Consider the following 15,095-nt stretch of genomic DNA (forward strand, 5'->3'; position numbering starts at 1 on the left):
CGGATTTCTCCAGGGGCATTTGCGGAGCTGCCCCGCAGCATATCGGATGCCGCCCAATTCTACTGAGCTGAAGAAAGGAACACTGCAGATAAGCTCTTCTGGTCGCAGTATTTGGCACCGAATTATCCGGTGCCTTTTGTCGATCAACTGAAACAGCTGATCGAACTGCATAAGGCGGTGGAACTAGCCATGAAGGATTTGATTATCGGGTTATGGCCCGCCGAGCCGATTCCGAGCAGCTACTTCGGGCTCGTGAAGCGGCTTATGAGCGCCCGCCCTTGACTTGACGTCATCAAGCGGTCAGTCTGTATAGAGGGTGCGTGAATGGCCTTCGCGCGCGCGAAGGTGCACTGGGGGAAGATGGATGCTGAAAAGCTGATGACCGAAGTACCGTCAGAGGGGAAGGAACACCGCAAGCCCGAATTATATTATGAGAGTGTCCTGAAAGGATCCTACCTTGCAGTGGAGCTATGCAGCCAAGGACATTATATTTCCATGAGTGCAAATCATGTTGTCCTTTGCAATGTTTGAACAGGGTCATTTATATTATTTATTGCCTGATATATAAAAGTTTACCCTCCTGCGCGGCCGTTTTATATATTAATCCTGAGAGTTGGCCATTCGTCGGCTTCTGCCCCCACGTAAGAAGTACGGGGGTGTTCGGGATAAACCTGATCAGTCTTTATCCGATTTTTGGGTCCTTCGAAGGAGGTGTTCAGCACAACGAACCAGGCAATCGGACTATAGGGCTTTATCACTCTCACTTAGCCATAGGAGCGTTAGTAAGGTAGGTGCAGCCCCTGGTGTTCGGAAGACCGTACTAGGGGCTCTATAAGCACCTGATCGGAAGAAAAACCGATCCATCGCACGCTGCATTGGTTATGGCATTATGCGGAGAAATCCTTAAAGATTTTACGACCTCTCGAACAGCTGACCAGCTCTTGCCGTATCATGACAGTCAGTTTTCGGCTTTCTCTACTGAGGTGCTCGTCCTGAAGAACCGGGACACAATCGCAGTAGTTCTCCCAGTGCTACCTTAGCCGATATAGCGGAACGTAAGGTACCAAAACATGGGAGCCGGGCAAACCCAACTATTGACCCAAGACATGATTCGGAGCTGATGCATATAATGCTATAGGTTCGGGGTGCCGAACTTCCGCGAAGGTGTTCGGACTTTATTACCGTATTGTGGGTAAAATGAAGCCACTGGCATGTTTAAAGGCATATCGCGGTGTACGAATGCCACTCGACAAAAAAAATTAATGAGAAATAACAGCAGAAAAGCTTCATATAAATCTGCATGTTGTATTTGAATAGTACGTCAATGCGTATGAGTACAGGTAATGTGATAAAAAAGAAATATGACTGTGGAACCTGCTGAGACCAGGGGGAAGAAGCTATGTGCGGATCCGGAGTATAGTCGGATGGTCATCGCGGGGAATATCTAAGGATTCCCTTGCACGTTCGAGCTGCCTTCATATCGCCCATCCTGGTCAGCGCAAAGGTGAACCTGCAAAGGAAATGTAAGAAATGTTTGTGTGCCGGAGAGCGGTTGAGCCGCTGTATGCGGCCTGTCCTGACGTTCGCCGGAGTGTTTAATTGAGCTCTAGACAAGCCGGGCTATCCTGCCGCGAAGTAGTTCGGTGTCCTTTGGCGGTGTCCGGGAGCCTGGTCGTCGACTCGAGGTTCGGCTGCAAGGTGCTGCTCGTTGGTTCTGCTGTTAAGGCCGTGGTGTACTCGTTGGTGCCGAATGAAAGTTTGGCCTTGCCCTTAACTGTGATGACGGCGCGTGGACCGGGCATCTTGAGCTTACGGTAGGCATAATGTGGCACCGCGTTGAATCGAGCGAACGCGGTTCGTCCGAGCAGTGCCTGATAATCACTGCGGAAAGGGACGATTTCGAAGATTAACTCTTCGGTATGGTAATTTTTTGGTGATCTGAAGACTACCTCAAGGGCAATGGAGCCTGTACAGCTGGCTTCCACACCTGGTATAATGCCTCTGAAAGTGGCTTTAGTGGGTTTGATCACCGAATGATCGATGCCCATTTTGTGCACTGTGTCTTGGTAAAGCAGGTTTAGACTGTTGCCTCCGTCCATAAGGACTCGTGTGAGGTGGAATACATCCATTATTGGGTCGAGGACTAGTGCGGCTGGATTACCCTGGTTAGCGTTAACCGGACAATCCGTGCGGTTGAAGCTGACCGGCCCTAGTTTATTTTGCGGGACGACCAGTTCCGTTAAGTCGGCGTCCCTAACGGTGTGCATCCAGACCGGATTAGGAATGTGGGTGTTGTTTACCACGTTCACCGTTTGGATTTGCTGGGGAAATTTCTTTTGCCCTCCTGTATTTGGTGATCTGGGCTCTTCGTCGCCATCATCACTTTGGGACCCCCCATCTTTGTTTTTGGCGCCTGCCCTGCCGGCTTGTTTGAAGACCCAGCATTCTCTGTTGGTATGTGTGACTGGCGTTCCTGGGGTGCCATGAATTTGGCATTGGCGGTCGAGTATCCGGTCCAGACTGGACGGACCCAAATTATTATTTTTAAGTGGCCCTTTCCGCAGACCGAACTTCGAGCCACTAAATCCGGCATTAACTGTCGTATCTCCGGTGTTTTCACCATATTTGCAGCACTTGTTTTTGTTGCGTCGGGGTTTGCCGTTGCTATCTCTGGCCTCTGATGTGCGAGGGTTGCCTGCTGTGTCGTTGCTATGGGCCAACCAGCTATCCTCGCCCGCACAAGAGCGGGTCATGAGTGTCGTGAGGGCTGCCATGGATTTTGGCTTCTCCTAGCCGAGATGTCGGGCGAGCCACTCGTCACGGATGTTATGTTTAAAGGCCGCTAGGGCTTCGGCATCCGGACAATCGACAATTTGGTTTTTTTTTAGTTAGGAACCGAGTCCAGAATTTCCTGACTGACTCTCTGGGCTGTTGTATTATGTGACTTAAATCATCAGCATCCGGTGGTCGCACATAAGTGCCCTAGAAGTTGTCCAGGAATGCGTCTGCCAGGTTCTCCCAACTTCCGACGGAGTTTGTCGGCAGGCTATTCAGCCAATGCCGAGCTAGCCCTTTGAGTTTTAGTGGGAGATACTTGATGGCGTGCAGATCGTCCCCGCGGGCCATGTGAATGTGGAGGAAGAAGTCTTCAATCCATACCGCGGGGTCTGTAGTGCCATCATATGATTCAATGTTCACGGGTTTAAACCCTTCTCGGAATTCATGATCCATCACTTCATCAGTGAAGCATAGGGGGTGTGTGGCGCCTCTATGCCGGGCTATGTCACGACGCAGTTCATACGAGTCTTGTCTGCTGTATTCGGCCCGACCCGATTTGCTTTTAGTGTATCCGGCATGACGATCATTGTCACGCGTTGGGGCGCGCCGCCCTGATCCGTAGATCGATCTTGTATGTCCCGCTTTGTTTTCCAATATGTCTCGCAGGTTTCGCGTGTTGCCCCATGCCTTGGTGTTTTTGCTTGAATGGTGACGGGGTGCAGGCTGAACTTCGGGCTGATATGCCACTCTGTCTCGGCCACGAGGTGGCCGATCAGCCGCATCATACGCTGGTGATGTAGGTTTTAATGCTTCCTCCTCGAGTTGGAGTAGCAACCTGCGCTTTGGGTAACCCTTGGTTGGGCATTCGAGTTCGTATTCCTCGGCCGCCAGGACCTCAGTCCATCTATCTGCTAGCAGATCTTGGTCAGCTTGAAGCTGCTGTTGTTTTTTCTTCAGGCTTTTTGTTGTGCTATAAGCCGGCGCTGAAAGCACTCCTGTTCGACGGGATCCTCAGGCATGATAAATTCTTCGTCACCGAGGCTCACCTCATCTTCGAAGAGAGGCATGTAATTGTCATCCTATGATTCTCCGTCTGCTGCCTGTTCCTTAGGGCTAGCTTGCCCATCCTCCCGCTCGAAACCTAGCTGGAGGGGATTGCCTTCTTCTTCGGCAATATCTGCAGCGTTATTGTCTCTTGTGCTGGTATCGCTGCTTTTGCTATGGCGGGACTTAGAGCGGCGCCGCTGACGCCGGTGCTTGGATTGCTTCTTGGAGGGATTATCCTTCGTTGCCTTATCGCCATCGCCTTCTTTGGGGGTTTCCACCATGTATATATCATATGATGAGGTGGCAGTCCAGCGCCCTGTGGGCGGTGGTTCTTGTTCGTCTCCTGCATCGTCGTCCATACTGTCGATGTATTCGGAGCCGAAATCAAGCATGTCGGTTAAGTCGTCGACAGTGGCTATTAAGTGGGTGGTGTGTGGGGAACGAATTTCTTCGTTGTCCGCTTCCCACTCAAGCTGGACATAGTTTGGCCAAGGGTCTCCAGACAAGGAGAGAGACGTTAATGAATTTAGCACGTCGCCCAGTGGCGAGTGCTGAAAGATATCCGCAGAGGAAAACTCTATGATCGGTGCCCAATCAGATTTGATAGGCACGGATGCAGGCGGTTCGGAGCCCGTGGCTGGGGACGAATCCAGGTGTCTGGCAACACGGGTCTCATAGGTGGTAAAGTCAGTATTCGGCTCTATCTCCGCTGAGTGTGTGGCCTCCGTGGTGGGGTCCATCCACCCGTCCTCGGACGGCGCAATCTGCTCCGGATTGAGAGCCGGAGTAGCTACAGGTGGGATCTCCCGAACACTGTCCGACGGCAGAGCTAAGTCATGCTTGTCGTGACTGTGCAACACACCTGACATGGGCTCGAATCCGTCGAAGATCAAGTCTCCGCGGATGTCGGCAGTATAGTTCAAGCTTCCAAACCTGACCTGACGGCCAGGGGTGTAGCTTTCGATCTGCTCCAGATGGCCAACTGAGTTGGCCCGCAGTACGAAGCCACCGAATACGAAGATCTGTCCGGGGAGGAAAGCCTCACCCTGGATCGCATCGTTGCCGATGATCAAAGGAGCCATCAAGCCTTTATCATGACGGCACAGTGGAACTCTCAATGAAAGCACCAATGTCGGTGTCAAACCGGTGGATCTCGGGTAGGGCGTCCCGAACTGTGCGTCTAAGGCGGATGGTAACAGGAGGCGGGGGACACAATCTTTACCCAGGTTCAGGCCCTATCGATGGAGGTAATACCCTACTTCCTGCTTGATTGATCTTGATGATATGAGTATTACAAGAGTTGATCTACCACGAGATCGTAGAGGCTAAACCCTAGAAGCTAGCCTATGATTATGATTGTTGTTGTCCTACGGACTAAACCCTCCGGTTTATATAGACACCGGAGGGGGCTAGGGTTACACAAACTCAGTTACAAGGGAGGAGATCTACATATCCGAATTGCCAAGCTTGCCTTCCACGCCAAGGAGAGACCCATCCGGACATGGGACAAAGTCTTCAATCTTGTATCTTCATAGTCCAACAGTCCGGCCAAAGGATATAGTCCGGCTGTCCGAGGACTCCCTAATCCAAGACTCCCTCACTTCCAGCTTCAGCTTCAAGTCCCGGATGGAGTTTTTGGCCATGGAGAGCAGCTCGCCCTTGCCGAGGACTATGGCCTGCGCGTCAGCCAAGGCGCCCTTGGCCGCGTCCCTCTCCCCGTCAGCTCCAGGGCCTGCTTCTTCAGCTCGTCCTGCGCCACCTCCAGCTCCTTCACCTTGCTGGCGTGAACCAAAGCCTGGGCATCGAGCGCCTCTCTGTGCATCTGCTCCAGCTCCTGGGTCTGCTGCACGACGAGCTTCTCCACCTCTTCATCCTTGCCATGGAGTGTTGCGGCAAGCTTCTCCTCACGCACGGCAAGGTCTTCCTCCTGGGAGTTCAGCGCGGCCTGGTGCTGGGTCCGAGCGGCCTCGGCTGCGGCGGCCAAGATCTCCGCCGTCTCCAGGGCCTTCTCGATATCGGCTAGCTTCATGGTGAGCTCCATGTCGCGCTTGGCCAGCTCGCCCTGGGCGGCCTTCAGCTCTTCGCTAGCTTGGCGGAACCAAGTCTGCGCCTCGGCGACGCGCACCTTGAGGTCCGCCTCCACCTTGTCCACCGTTGCCCTCCTGGACTTGGCCTTGTCCAGGCGGGCGCGGTGGAGCGCCTGGAGCTTACGGAAATTGGCGCCCATGGCCTGGAGAAGCTGCTCCTCCTGAGAGCCGTCGCCACCGGTGCTCGGTTCGTCCACAACCTCGAGCCCGGCGGCAGCAAGCACCTCCTCGTCGAACACCTCTCCCTCGATGGGCGCCCTGGAGCTTGACAACCCCGGGAAGTGGACAAAGAGGTCGTCAGTCACCCTCAGATACCTGCCGGAGCCGGAGGCAGCGGAGGAGGAAGGCTGGTCATCGACCACCTCCTCCTCGGCGGCGTCCTTGCCGGCCTCCCCGGCAGGCCCCTTGGCGGCGTCTTCGGCGGCACCCTTGGCGGTCACCTCAGCAGCGATCTTCTCAGCCTCTGTCGCGGTGTCCTTGGCGACATCCTCGATGACAGCGTCTATGTCCTCCTGGTCCGCTGACGGACGATCTGGATACCAAGAAGGGGATGAGACAAAGCCAAGACCAAGAGCCAGCAAGGAAAGAAAAAGAACAGGAGTGAGAGGCGAACAGCTTACCAGCACTGGGCTGGGAAGCAGAGGTCCCCTCCCCGCCAACATTTGGCCCCGAGGCGAAGCCACCGGCTCCCGAGTTCTCCTCCTCCTCCATGTGTGTGGGCTTGGTGCTTGGCGCCCTTGCCGGGGACGCCCCTCGGGGCGGCGTGGTCGATGGGGGCGGCGTGTTGGGGGTAGCCCTCTGTGGCTCCTCCTGCTGCTGTCCTCCTCCTACGACCACGACAAGGTCAGCACCAAGAGATTGTGTTCCCAACACATGTTGACGAGGGTGAGTGATGAACTTACGCTGGGGGCTGTGCCGGGGGCTGCTGTCTGATACGTCTCCAACGTATCTATAATTTTTTATTGTTCCATGCTCTATTATATTCTGTTTTGGATGTTTAATGGGCTTTATTATACACTTTTATATTACTTTTGGGACTAACCTATTAACCGGAGGCCCAACCCAAATTGTTGTTTTTTTGCCTATTTCAGTGTTTTGAAGGAAAAGGATATCAAACGGAGTCCAAACGGAATGAAACCTTCGGGAACGTGATTTTCGGAACAAACGTGATCCAAAGGACTTGGAGTCTACGTAAAGCAATCAACGAGGAAGGCACGGGGCAGGGGGGCGCGCCCACCTCCCCCAAGCACGCCCTGCACCCACGTGGGCCCCTCGTTGCTCCACCGACGTACTTCTTCCTCCTATATATACCCATGTACCCTGGAAACATCAAATACGAAGCCAAAAACCCTATTTCCACCGCCGCAACCTTCTGTACCCGTGAGATCCCATCTTGGGGCCTTTTTCGGTGCTCCGTCGGAGGGGGCATTGATCACGGAGGGCTTCTACATCATCACCATAGCCTCTCCGATGATGTGTGAGTAGTTTACCTCAGCCTTCGGGTCCATAGTTATTATCTAGATGGCTTCTTCTCTCTCTATTGATCTCAATACAAAGTTCTCCTCGATCTTCTTGGAGATCTATTCGATGTAATCTTCTTTTGCGGTGTGTTTGTCGAGATCCGATGAATTGTGGGTTTATGATCAAGATTATCTATGAACAATATTTGAATCTCCTCTGAATTATTTTATGTATGATTGGTTATCTTTGCAAGTCTCTTCGAATTATCAGTTTGGTTTGGCCTACTAGATTGATCTTTCTTGCAATGGGAGAAGTGCTTAGCTTTGGGTTCAATCTTGCGGTGCTCGATCCCAGTGACAGAAAGGGAAACGACACGTATTGTATTGTTGCCATCGAGGATAAAAAGATGGGGTTTATATCATATTGCATGAGTTTATCCCTCTACATCATGTCATCTTACTTAAAGCATTACTCTGTTCTTATGAACTTAATACTCTAGATGCATGCTGGATATCGGTCGATGTGTGGAGTAATAGTAGTAGATGCAGAATCGTTTCGGTCAACTTGTCATGGACGTGATGCCTATATACATGATCATTTCTAGATATTCTCATAACTATGCTTAATTCTATCAATTGCTCGACAGTAATTCGTTTACCCACCGTAATACTTATGCTCTTGAGAGAAGCCACTAGTGAAACCTATGGCCCCCGGGTCTATCTTCCATCATATTAATCTTCCAACACTTAGCTATTTCTATTGCCGTTTATTTTACTTTGCATCTTCATTTACTATTTATCATAAAAATACCAAAAATATTATCTTATCATATCTATCAGATCTCACTCTCGTAAGTGACCGTGAAGGGATTGACAACCCCTTTATCGCGTTGGTTGCGAGGTTCTTATTTGTTTGTGTAGGTGCGTGGGACTCGAGCGTGGTCTCCTACTGGATTGATACCTTGGTTCTCAAAAACTGAGGGAAATACTTATGCTAGTTTACTGCATCACCCTTTCCTCTTCAAGGGAAAACCAACGCAGTGCTCAAGAGGTAGCAAGAAGGATTTCTGGCGCCGTTGCCGGGGAGTCTATGCACAAGTCAAGACATACCAACTACCCATCACAAACTCTTATCCCTCGCATTACATTATTTGCCATTTGCCTCTCGTTTTCCTCTCCCCCACTTCACCCTTGCCGTTTTATTCGCCCTCTCTTTTCCGTTCGCCTCTTTTTCGCTTGTTTCATGTTTGCTTGTGTGTTGGATTGCTTGCTTGTCACGATGGCTCAAGATAATACTAAATTGTGTGACTTTGCCAATACCAACAACAATTATTTTCTTAGCACTCCTATTGCTCCTCTTACTGAAGCTGATTCTTGTGAAATTAATGCTGCTTTGTTGAATCTTGTCATGAAAGATCAATTCGCCGGCCTTCCTAGTGAAGATGCCGCTACCCATCTAAATAGCTTCGTTGATTTGTGTGATATGCAAAAGAAGAAAGATGTGGACAATGATATTGTTAAATTGAAGCTATTTCCTTTTTCGCTTAGAGATCGTGCTAAAGCTTGGTTTTCGTCTTTGCCTAAAAATAGTATTGATTCATGGAATAAGTGCAAAGATGCTTTTATCTCTAAGTATTTTCCTCTCGCTAAAAGCATCTCTCTTAGAAACGATATCATGAATTTTAAGCAACTTGATCATGAACATGTTGCACAAGCTTGGGAGAGGATGAAATTAATGATACGTAATTGCCCTACACATGGTTTGAATCTTTGGATGATTATACAAAAATTTTATGCCGGATTGAATTTTGCTTCTAGAAATCTTTTAGATTCAGCCGCGGGCGGCACTTTTATGGAAATCACTTTAGGATAAGCTACTAAACTCCTAGACAATATTATGGTTAATTATTCTCAATGGCACACCGAAAGATCTACTAGTAACAAAGTGCATGCGATAGAAGAAATTAATGTTTTGAGTGGAAACATGGATGAACTTATGAAATTGTTTGCTAATAAGAGTGTTTCCTCTGATCCTAATGATGTGCCTTTGTCTACCTTGATTGAGAATAATAATGAATCTATGGATGTGAATTTTGTTGCTAGGAATAATTTTGGTAACAACGCGTATAGAGGAAACTTTAATCCTAGGTCGTTCCCTACTAATTCCTCTAATAATTATGGTAATTCCTACAACAATTCTTATGGAAATTTTAATAAGATGCCCTCTGAATTCGAGACTAGTGTTAAGGAGTTTATGAATTCGCAAAAGAATTTCAATGCTTTGCTTGAAGAAAAATTGCTTAAGATTGATGAATTGGCTAGGAACGTTGATAGAATTTCTCTTGATGTTGATTCTTTGAGACTTAGATCTATTCCACCTAAGCATGATATCAATAAGTCTCTCGAAGCCATGAGAATTTCCATTTATGAGTGCAAAGAAAGAACCGCTAGGATGCGTGCTAAGAAAGATTGCTTTGTGAAAGCGTGTTCTTCTAGTTTCTATGAAAATAAAGATGAAGATCTAGAAGTTATTGATGTGTCTCCTATTAAATCTTTGTTTTGCAATATGAATCTTGATAATGATGGGACTGGAGATGAGTCACCTTTACCTAGAAGGCGTCCTAAAAATTCGGAGTTTTTAGACCTTGATGCAAAAATTGGTAAAAGTGGGATTAAAGAGGTCAAAACTTTAGATATTAATGAACCCACTATTTTGGATTTCAAGGAATTTAATTATGATAATTGCTCTTCGATAGATTGTATTTCCTTGTTGCAATCCGTGCTAAATTCTCCTCATGCTTATAGTCAAAATAAAGCTTTTACCAAACATATCGTTGATGCTTTAATGCAATCTTATGAAGAAAAACTTGAATTGTAAGTTTCTATCCCTAGAAAACTTTATGATGAGTGGTAACCTACTATTAAAATTAAAGATCATGAATGCTATGCTTTGTGTGATTTGGGTGCTCGTGTTTCCACGATTCCGAAAACTTTATGTGATTTGCTAGGATTCCGTGAATTTGATGATTGTTCTTTAAACTTGCACCTTGCGGATTCCACTATTAAGAAACCTATGGGAAGAATTAATGATGTTATTATTTTTGCAAATAGGAACTATGTGCCCGTAGATTTCATTATTCTTGACATAGATTGCAATCCTTCATGTTCTATTATTCTTGGTAGACCTTTCCTTAGAACGATTGGTGCAATTATTGATATGAAGGATGGAAATATTAGATTCCAATTTCCGTTAAGGAAAGGCATGGAACAATTTCCTAGAAAGAAAATAAAATTACCATATGAATCTATTATGAGAGCTACTTATGGATTGCAAACCAAAGATGGTAATACTTAGATCTATCCTTGCTTTTATGCCTAGCTAGGGGCGTTAAACGATAGCGCTTATTGGGAGGCAACCCGATTTTTTTTTGTTTTTTTTTGCTTCTGTTTAGGAATAAATATTTTATCTAACCTCTGGTTAGATTTGTTTTTATGTTTTAATTAGTGTTTGTGCCAAGCTAAACCTATAGGATCTTCTTGGATGATAGTTATTTGATCATGCTGAAAATTCCAGAAACTTTCTGTTCACGAAAACAATTGTTAAAAATCACCAGAACGTGATAAAATAATGATTCAAATTGCAGTAGATCAATAAACAAATTGTCTAGGTCGTCCTATTTTGGTAGAATTTTTTGAGTTCCAGAAATTTGCGTTAGTTACAGATTACTACAGACTGTTCTGTTTTTGACAGATTCTGTTTTTCGCGTGTTGTTTGCTTATTTTGATGAATCTATGGCTAGTAGAAGAGTTTATAAACCATAGAGAAGTAGGAATACAGTAGGTTTAACACCAATATAAACAAATAATGAGTTCAATACAGTACCTTGAAGTGGTGTTTTGTTTTCTTTCGCTAACGGAGCTCACGAGATTTTCTGTTGAGTTTTGTGTTGTGAAGTTTTCAAGTTTTGGGTAAAGATTTGATGGATTATGGAACAAGGAGTGGCAAGAGCCTAAGCTTGGGGATACCCATGGCACCCCAAGATAATCTAAGGATACCAAAAATCCAAAGCTTGGGGATGCCCCGGAAGGCATCCCCTCTTTCGTCTTCGTTCATCGGTAACTTTTCTTGGAGCTATATTTTTATTCACCACATCATAAGTGTTTTCTTGGAGCGTCTTGTATGATTTGAGTCTTTTATTTTTAGTTTACCACAATCATCCTTTCTGTACACACCTTTTGAGCGAGACACACATGATTCGGAATTTATTAGAATACTCTATGTGCTTCACTTATATCTTTTGAGCTATATAGATTTTGCTCTAGTGCTTCACTTATATCTTTTAGAGCACGGTGCTGTATTTGTTTTATAGAAACTATTTTTCTCTCATGCTTCACTTATATTATTTTGAGAGTCCTACAAAACAGCATGGTAATTTGCTTTAATCATAAAAATTAGTCCTAATATAATAGGCATCCAACATTAGTAAAAAAATTCTAATGAGTGTGTTGAATACTATGAGAAGTTTGATGCTTGATAATTGTTTTCAGATATGAAGATGGTGATATTAGAGTCATGCTAGTTGAGTGGTTATGAATTTGAGAAATACTTGTGTTAAAGTTTGTGATTCCCGTAGCATGCACGTATGGTGAACCGTTATGTGATGAAGTCGGAGCATGATTTATTTATTTATTGTCTTCCTTATGAGTGGCGGTCGGGGACGAGCGATGGTCTTTTCCTACCAATCTATCCCCCTAGGAGCATGAGCGTAATACTTTGCTTTGATAACTTGTAGATTTTTGCAACAAGTATATGAGTTCTTTATGACTAATGTTGAGTCCATGGATTATACGCACTCTCATCCTTCCACCATTGCTAGCCTCTCTAATACCGCGCACTTTTCGCCGGTATCATACACCCACCATATACCTTCATCAAAACAGCCACCATACCTACCTATCATGGCATTTCCATGGCCATTCCGAGATATATTGCCATGCAACTTACCACCGTTCCGTTTACTATGACACGCTCCATCATTGTCATGTTGCTTTGCATGATCATGTAGTTGACATCGTATTTGTGGCAAAACCACCGTTCATAATTCTTTCATACATGTCACTCTTGATTCATTGCATATACCGGTAGACCGCCGGAGGCATTCACATAGAGTGATATTTTGTTCTAAGTATTGAGTTGTAATTCTTGAGTTGTAAGTAAATAAAAGTGTGATGATCATCATTATTAGAGCATTGTCCCAAGTGAGGAAAGGATGATGGAGACTATGATTCCCCCACAAGTCGGGATGAGACTCCGGACGAAAAAAAGGGCCATAAAAAAAAGAAGGCCCAAAAAATGAGAGAAAAAGAGAGAAGGGACAATGCTACTATCCTTTTTCCACACTTGTGCTTCAAAGTAGCACCATGATCTTCATGATAGAGAGTCTCCTATGATATCACTTTCATATACTAGTGGGAATTTTTCATTATAGAACTTGGCTTGTATATTCCAATGATGGGCTTCCTCAAAATGCCCTAGGTCTTCATGAGCAAGCGAGTTGGATGCACACCCACTTAGTTTCTTTTGTTGAGCTTTCATATACTTATAGCTCTAGTGCATCCGTTGCATGGCAATCCCTACTCACTCGCATTGATATCTATTAATGGGCATCTCCATAGCCCATTGATACGCCTAGTTGATGTGAGACTATCTTCTCCTTTTTGTCTTCTCCACAACCACCATTCTATTCCATATATACTGCTATATCCATGGCTCACGCTCATGTATTGCGTGAAGATTGAAAAAGTTTGAGAACACCAAAAGTATGAAACAATTGCTTGGCTTGTCATCGGGGTTGTGCATGATTTAAAAAGTTTGTGTGGTGAAGATAGAGCATAGCCAGACTATATGATTTTGTAGGGATAACCTTCTTTGGCCATGTTATTTTGAGAAGACATAATTGCTTAGCTAGTATGCCTGAAGTATTATTATTTTTATGTGAATATTAAACTTTTATCTTGAAACATTCGGATCTGAATATTCATACCACAAATAAGAGAATTACATTGAAAATTATGCTAAGTAGCATTCCACATCAAAAATTCTGTTTTTATCATTTACCTACACGAGGACGAGCAGGAATTAAGCTTGGGGATGCTTGATACTTCTCCAACGTATCTATAAGTTTTTATTGTTCCATGCTATATTATATTTTGTTTGGATGTTTAATGGGCTTTATTATACACTTTTATATTATTTTTGGGACTAACCTATTAACCGGAGGCCCAGCCCAAATTGCTGTTTTTTGCCTATTTCAGTGTTTCGAAGGAAAAGGATATCAAACGGAGTCCAAACGGAATGAAACCTTCGGGAACGCGATTTTCGGAACAAACATGATCCAGAGGACTTGGAGTCTACGTAAAGCAATCAACGAGGAAGGCACGAGGCAGGGGGGTGCGCCCACCTCCCCCAGGCACGCCCTCCACCCTCGTGGGCCCCTCGTTGATCCACCGATGTACTTCTTCCTCCTATATATACCCATATACCCTGGAAACATCAGATACGGAGCCAAAACCCTATTTCCACCGCCGCAACCTTCTGTACCCGTGAGATCCCATCTTGGGGCCTTTTCCGGCGCTCCACCGGAGGGGGCATTGATCATGGAGGGCTTCTACATCAACACCATAGCCTCTCCGATGATGTGTGAGTAGTTTACCTCAGACCTTCGGGTCCATAGTTATTAGCTAGATGGCTTCTTCTCTCTCTTTGGATCTCAATACAAAGTTCTCCTTGATCTTCTTGGAGATCTATTCGATGTAATCTTCTTTTGCGGTGTGTTTGTCGAGATCCGATGAACTGTGGGTTTATGATCAAGATTATCTATGAACAATATTTGAATCTCCTCTGAATTCTTTTATGTATGATTGGTTATCTTTGCAAGTCTCTTCGAATTATCAGTTTGGTTTGGCCTACTAGATTGATCTTTCTTGCAATGGGAGAAGTGCTTAGCTTTGGGCTCAATCTTCCGGTGCTCGATCCCAGTGACAGAAATGGAAACGACACGTATTGTATTGTTGCCATCAAGGATAAAAGGATGGGGTTTATATCATATTGCATGAGTTTATCCCTCTACATCATGTCATCTTACTTAAAGCATTACTCTGTTCTTACGAACTTAATACTCTAGATGCATGCTGGATATCGGTCGATGTGTGGAGTAATAGTAGTAGATGCAGAATCGTTGCGGTCTACTTGTCACGGACGTGATGCCTATATACATGATCATACCTAGATATTCTCATAACTATGCTCAATTCTATCAATTGCTCGACAGTAATTTGTTTACCCACGGTAATACTTATGCTCTTGAGAAAAGCCACTAGTGAAACCTATGGCCCTCGGGTCTATCTTCCATCATATTAATCTTCCAACACTTAGCCATTTCTATTGGCGTTTATTTTACTTTGCATCTTTATTTACTCTTTATCATAAAAATACCAAAAATATTATCTTTTCATATCTATCAGATCTCACTCTCGTAAGTGGCAGTGAAGGGATTGACAACCCCTTTATCGCGTTGGTTGTGAGGTTCTTATTTGTTTGTGTAGGTGCGTGGGACTCGAGCGTGGTCTCCTACTGGATTGATACCTTGGTTCTCAAAAACTGAGGGAAATACTTACGCTACTTTACTGCATCACCCTTTCCTCTTCAAGGGAAAACCAACGT

This window comes from Aegilops tauschii, chromosome 4 (assembly GCF_002575655.3).
Source record: "Aegilops tauschii subsp. strangulata cultivar AL8/78 chromosome 4, Aet v6.0, whole genome shotgun sequence".
In the NCBI taxonomy this organism is placed as follows: Eukaryota; Viridiplantae; Streptophyta; class Magnoliopsida; order Poales; family Poaceae; genus Aegilops; species Aegilops tauschii.